At 32.0% G+C, this 6000-nt stretch overlaps 1 long non-coding RNA gene and 1 other non-coding gene across 2 annotated transcripts; both read right to left on the bottom strand.

Moving 5' to 3' along the window:
- Positions 1-3174: 3174 nt before the first annotated feature.
- LOC121174603 (uncharacterized) lies at positions 3175-5753 on the bottom strand. Its single transcript, XR_005890783.1, has 2 exons — positions 5325-5753; positions 3175-4904 (listed from the first exon to the last, which is right to left on the bottom strand). It is a non-coding gene; the product is annotated as an uncharacterized lncRNA (long non-coding RNA).
- LOC113001303 (small nucleolar RNA R16) lies at positions 5344-5426 on the bottom strand. The gene has a single exon (XR_003266622.1). It is a non-coding gene; the product is annotated as a small nucleolar RNA R16 (small nucleolar RNA).
- Positions 5754-6000: the final 247 nt, after the last annotated feature.

Here is a 6000-nt window from a genome sequence, read left to right as displayed (position 1 = left end):
TGGTCACAATTCTACAGCAAAAATTATGACACAACTATATGACTAAAGAAAATCATTAAATAAAAGCACGATTATATATTATTGTTAGGTATAAAAGTGCTACACTACCTACGGTCAATTATTTGGTGCTTCTTTTTAGTCGACACCAGGTAAAATGTGACTTGCTTTCTAAGATACAAAAAAATTATCATACTTTGAAAGTAGTCCATTTTCTTATATTTATTACCATGGTTTTATCATTATACTGTCACACTACACTTTGTGCTTTCCAAGATCTTTAACTGGGTCAGGAATTTCAAAATTTCAGGAAATTTGAAATATCTAAGATATGAACTGTTTTGATTTTAATTTTTTTCATTCTTCAAAAGTTTTGTTTGGATAAATTAATTCAAATTTCTTCAATTTTAAATTCTTTATTTGGATAAGACAATTTAATTTCCTCCATATGCAAAATTTCATTTTTATATTTTAAATAGATGAAATTTTAATATTAAACTTTATAGAAAACAAACACAATCTAATTTTGAAATATTAATTAAAAAATATTTTTCAATTTTTAATAATTTAAAAATACAAAATATTGATAATTTTAACAAGGATTATTTTGTCTGACCACAACCAGTAATGTTTTTAAACCGACATCAACCAAAAAATTCCTAGTCGAAGTTGGTTAAAAAATAGCCCTGACCAATGTTGGACAAAAAACTCTACCCAACATCGAGTATAAAATAGTCTTGGCTAATGTTGGCTAAAAAATAGCTCTGACTGATGTCGATCGAAAAAACTCTAGTAGATGTCGACTATAAGAACCTAGTCGATGTAGACTAAAAATAGTCATGTCCGATGTCAGTCAAAAATATCTAGCTAGTGCTAGCAGAAAAGACCCTAGCCAACATCAACCAAAAAACCTAGCTAATGTGATTAAGAAATAGCTCTAGTTGATATCAGCCAGAAAACCCTAATCGATGTGAGCAAAAAGAATCCTAACCGACGTCGGCTAAGAAAATCTAGTTGACATCAGCCAAAACACCCTAGTTAACATTGACTGAAAAATAACCCTAGCCGATATTGGCTAAAAAATAGCTTTAGCTGATATTGGCTGAAAAAACCTAGCTGACGTCGGCTGAAAAATCCTAGCAAGTGTCTACTCAAAAGTTAGCCATGACCGATGTTAATAGAAAAAATCTAACCAACGTCGGCCAAAAAAATCATTGGTCAACATTAACTGAAAAAACCTGGATGACAACAGCAAAAAAAATCCTTGACCGACGTCAGCAAAAAATTTTCATGACTAACGCTAACCAACATCATCTAAAAAAATGTTAGTTGATATTGGCAAAAAATAACTTTGGTTGACATCATACAAAAAAATTATGACCGAAAAAACCTCGGCCAACGTTAGTGAAAAATAACTTATGTCGATGTCGACTGCCAAAACTTTGGTCACCCGTAGTTGCGAGTGTTCAGCGAGAAAGAGTCACGAGCAAAAATGTGAGCATCTCCGAAAAAAGAATTTCAAATTCTATATTTTTTTAGAAAATTTGAAATTCCAATGTTTTAGTCAATCAAAATGATTCATAAAAATATCAAAAATTAAATCTCCTTTCAAATATTCTATACAAACTATTTTATGATGAATCATTTTAAATTCCTTGAAAAAATAAATTTTTCTGTTAAATTGCTCCATCAAAAATACTATTAATGTTTTTCCACCTCTTTTCTGTTGTTGGCGGTGATTAACTTTTTACCTCCAATTTGAAGGGATATGTTTGGGTCTTGAAAATCTTAGGGTGTGTTTGATTTGCATTTTCATTTTCTCTTTTTATTTCTTGAAAACTGTTTTCATTTTCAAAAGATTAGAATTTTGAAAACATGTTTGATTTGACTTCTTGTTTTCTACTTTCAAGAAATAAAAACACTGAAAATGCGTTTTCAAAAAGAAATATATTTTTATATTTGCTTAAAATTACATTTATTGCCACCACGTTTTCATTTTACCCAAAATGAGGTTCTTGGTTTCAACTGAAATCACTGAAAATGATATTTTATTATTTTCAGTTTTTGGTTCGTTTGGAAAAATATTTTCACTGAACATGAAAACAGAAATCCAACCAAACACATTTTCATCATCATTTTCTATTTTTAGTGAAAATAAAAACAAAAAACAACCAAACTAAACACCTCCTTAATTATCCATAAAGCATTCAAACGATTTCCATATCTCTTTCCCATATGTAGTATGGGCCTGCCTATGCAGGTTATCAAGAATCTTGTCATTTTCATAAACGGATGTGATACCTTTGGCACTTATCTTTAAAGCTTCTAGTTTTGTAATATCATTGAAAAAGAATTTAGCACTTTATCCCTGCCTTTTAGCACCAAATGCCATGGAATAAAATATCACCTCCACAAAGTAATTGATTTATGTTTCTTGGATGCATTTTTTTTTAATAACCGCCCATCTTTTTACCAATTTGAAGCCTTTATGCCAAAGACCAAAGTTCTGCTGGCTAAAACAGGGATGGAGTAGGGCATATATTTACCAAAAATCAAGAATAAAAAAGAGTGTAATCCTTCGACTTATAATGTCAGGTTCCGTGTTTAATTTTCTCTAACGTGCGTCAATTTAAAGATACTATTATGTATCCTTTAGCTGTATTTGACGCAATTTTGTGCAACAATGTACATCTGTAAAGCAAAAACCAATCACACGGTTAATACGTATTTACACGTTTAGTTAGCTTTGCACACGTTCAGAAAGCAACATTTCGTGCGACGCAAAAAAAAAATGTATTTACAGTTAAAATGCCTAGTTTGTGACTTCAACTATGTTTGAATTTCCGTTATTCAGGCCTATAATGGACAGATGACAGATGTGAGTATGAAATACAATGTGCACCTGATACAGCGATACAATTATCCTAAAAATATATAAGATCAGATTACTATGAGTTGGGCATAAATATTTTCATTCATAAAACATAATATTGACATGTGTATACATACTATGAGTTTAGCACCTGACATAAGCTTTTAGACATGAAAAAAAAACATTACATTGTCACTGTATACCCCTTTAAAGAGTTGTTTAAAACATAGTTACATGTGCTGTTTTTTAGAAGTTACATGTATGCTAAACACATAGTAGACGCTAATTTTTTTAATTGTTTAAAACATATTAAACACTATATACCCCTTTAAAGAGTTTTAGTAAACGTTAAAAAAGGAATTTATGTACAATTTGAAGAAATATCACAAAGGATTAGTGTAATTTACATTTAAAATGCTTGTACTTCATGCTGAACGTCATTGACAATTGACAGAAAAATAAATACACTCTTCCGGTTTTATGCCCTTCTGATGCCTAATACAGCTCGAAAGTTCATAATCTTTTTTTTTTTCAAACCAAGAGAGACTTTGCATTCTCTGATGTATGATCTAGTACAGGGACATGCTAGGTGCACCCAGCAACATTGCTGGTGCACCCAGCAATTAGATGAATGGGCAAAATTGCCCTTGTGTTAAAAAAATAATTCCTTTTTTCGAAAGAAAGTTTTTCCGATAAAACAATTTATTCTATCGGAAGAATTTATTCTACCGGAAAAACCTTCTTCCGAAAAGCTTTCCGAAAGAAGATTCTTCCGATAACACAAATTGTTCTTCCGGAAGAAGGTTCTTCCAACTACTAGAAGAACCTTCTTACGAAAAGTTTTTCGGAAAAAAAGTTCTTCTGGTATTCTGGTAGAACACAAATTGTCACAAATTGTTCTTCCAGTAGAATACAAATTATTCTTCCGAAAGAACCTTCTTCCGAAAGAAAAAAATATTTTTTTTAATGCAAGAACAATTTTGCCCATTTACCTAATTGCTGAGTGCACCAACAATGTTGTTGGATGCACCTAGCATGTCCCTCTAGTACAACTCAGATGTCTGTAATAAGGGTTTCCAAGCCCATGGACTATGTTTTATCTAACCCAATAAAACTTAAATTCCAAAATCCTAGCCTTTCAAAATTGTGCCTTGTAGATATCTAAAACCCCTGAATTATTTCACTTCTGTGCAAATACAAGAGAAGAGGGCATATCTTAGTAATCCCTCCAAAATTTGTAATATGATTATTTGATCTTTCATTTCTTCTTTTTTTAAATGCTGATGTTTCATTTCTTATTTGCATAAAAATATTTTTTGTCACATTATAAGTCATGCTCTCCAACCTAGCTATCATTCTCGTCCCCAAACTCTTGACAGAAATAAAATTTTGTACACATCCTCATGTCTGTTAGAGGTAAGGTATATCCACCCCATGCCCTCCCACTAAATATTATTAACATTTCAATATAATTGCAATTTGTACATTTGCCTTTTCTCTTTTAACGGGGGGCTTGGAATGTATTATCAACATTTATCTTTTACTTAAAACAATAACAATGCATGGATGTGATTGGCTGTTAAAAGTAATCCTGATTTGCGCTTCTTCTGGCACAAAGGGTCCAATGTAGTAAATAAATTGTCTAACAACTCTCATGATATTAGCAACATACTGCTTTACCTTAACTCAACTAATAGAGAGTAATGAGTACATTCAGATTTACAGCATGATTTTGGGCCTTGCCAGTAATTTACTATGCCACTAGAAAACTGACCAAGTCACACTGAATCACACCAATTCTGTAACACTTCTGATCAAACATCCCACTCAGGTTATATTACTAGTTCCCAGAACAACCAGTCCGATCCAAAATTTATAATTTTACACCACTGTTTAAAATCATATGCAGCAAAACAATCTCAAAAGCAAACTCGGGAACACAAAATGACATCATTTAATCCATTTCTGCTAAAAGTAATATATGAACTTCTCGCAAGCTTCAAATAGATGGCCGATGTCATTAGAGATATGAAATCTAGGAAAAAAAATATAAAAAGACAAGAAAAATAATTATCATGTAGAATAGGCAATAACTGTGTGAACAAGAGATGAAAAGGTGCGATAAAAAGGATGAAAATTGTGTAAACAAGATATAAAAAGACAAGAAAAATAATTATCATGTAGAATAGGCAATAACTGTGTGAACAAGAGATGAAAAGGTGCGATAAAAAGGATGAAAATTGTGTAAACAAGAGATGCGCATTCTGATCAGAGAGAGCATACAAAACTCATCGAAACATCTCGTATTTGCAGACGTATGTGAACAACTCATCATATCAGAATGCATGCATCTCAACATTTAAACAAAAGGACAGAACAGTTTCATCCAAACTAGAAGAAAATCTCAATCAAAATCAAAGGGAAAATAATCGAAACAAAAAGGAAATAGTCCAACCTAACAAAATAAATAAACACATGGCATCAGATAATAAGCGGAGTTGAAGTCCACACGGTAATTTCGGTGTGTAGGATAAGATTCTTTTCATCATTTGCCAAAACTGTGAAGGAAGTATTAAGATGATTGATATGTCAAAAGGAAGCACAGGCTTTTGATTAAAAAAATTAAAAAGAGTTAATCGGCATAAATCGTTGCGCTCATGATAGATGCCTCAAAAACCCTAATCTCTGAAAAGAAAAAAGGCTCGAAACCCTAATCAGTGACAGTGTGATGAGGAAGAAGCGCGGTGATTCGTATTTATGCCTCTAAATGGGCAGAGAAGTTCTTTAATATTTTTGCTTCTAGAATGTCCGAAGCCTGCAAGCGGAAGTAACGCCTCATAATTAGATGGGCTTGAAGCCCTAATTGCAGTTAGTCCAATCAGACCCAATCTAGTGCTCTTATTTTGAACTGGACTGAGTTTTGGCCCCCCAAAAAAAGCTTTACCATTTTTCAATTTAATAATTGGTACATAATTACTAAATAGAGATTTCATATTACATATATGTAATTTTCCTAAATTAAAAAAAATATGAAATAGTCACCGGCTAACAACATTTTTTTTTTAAGAATGATAGGCTACAATACAAGGAAAGGATACAATGGTTAGATTAATGGCGCACTATAGACTTTA

The sequence above is a fragment of the Glycine max genome, chromosome 3, assembly GCF_000004515.6.
Source record: "Glycine max cultivar Williams 82 chromosome 3, Glycine_max_v4.0, whole genome shotgun sequence".
NCBI classification, from domain to species: Eukaryota; Viridiplantae; Streptophyta; class Magnoliopsida; order Fabales; family Fabaceae; genus Glycine; species Glycine max.
The sequence above is the reverse complement of the archived record's forward strand: the minus strand, read 5'-3'. Positions and strand labels throughout refer to the sequence as shown.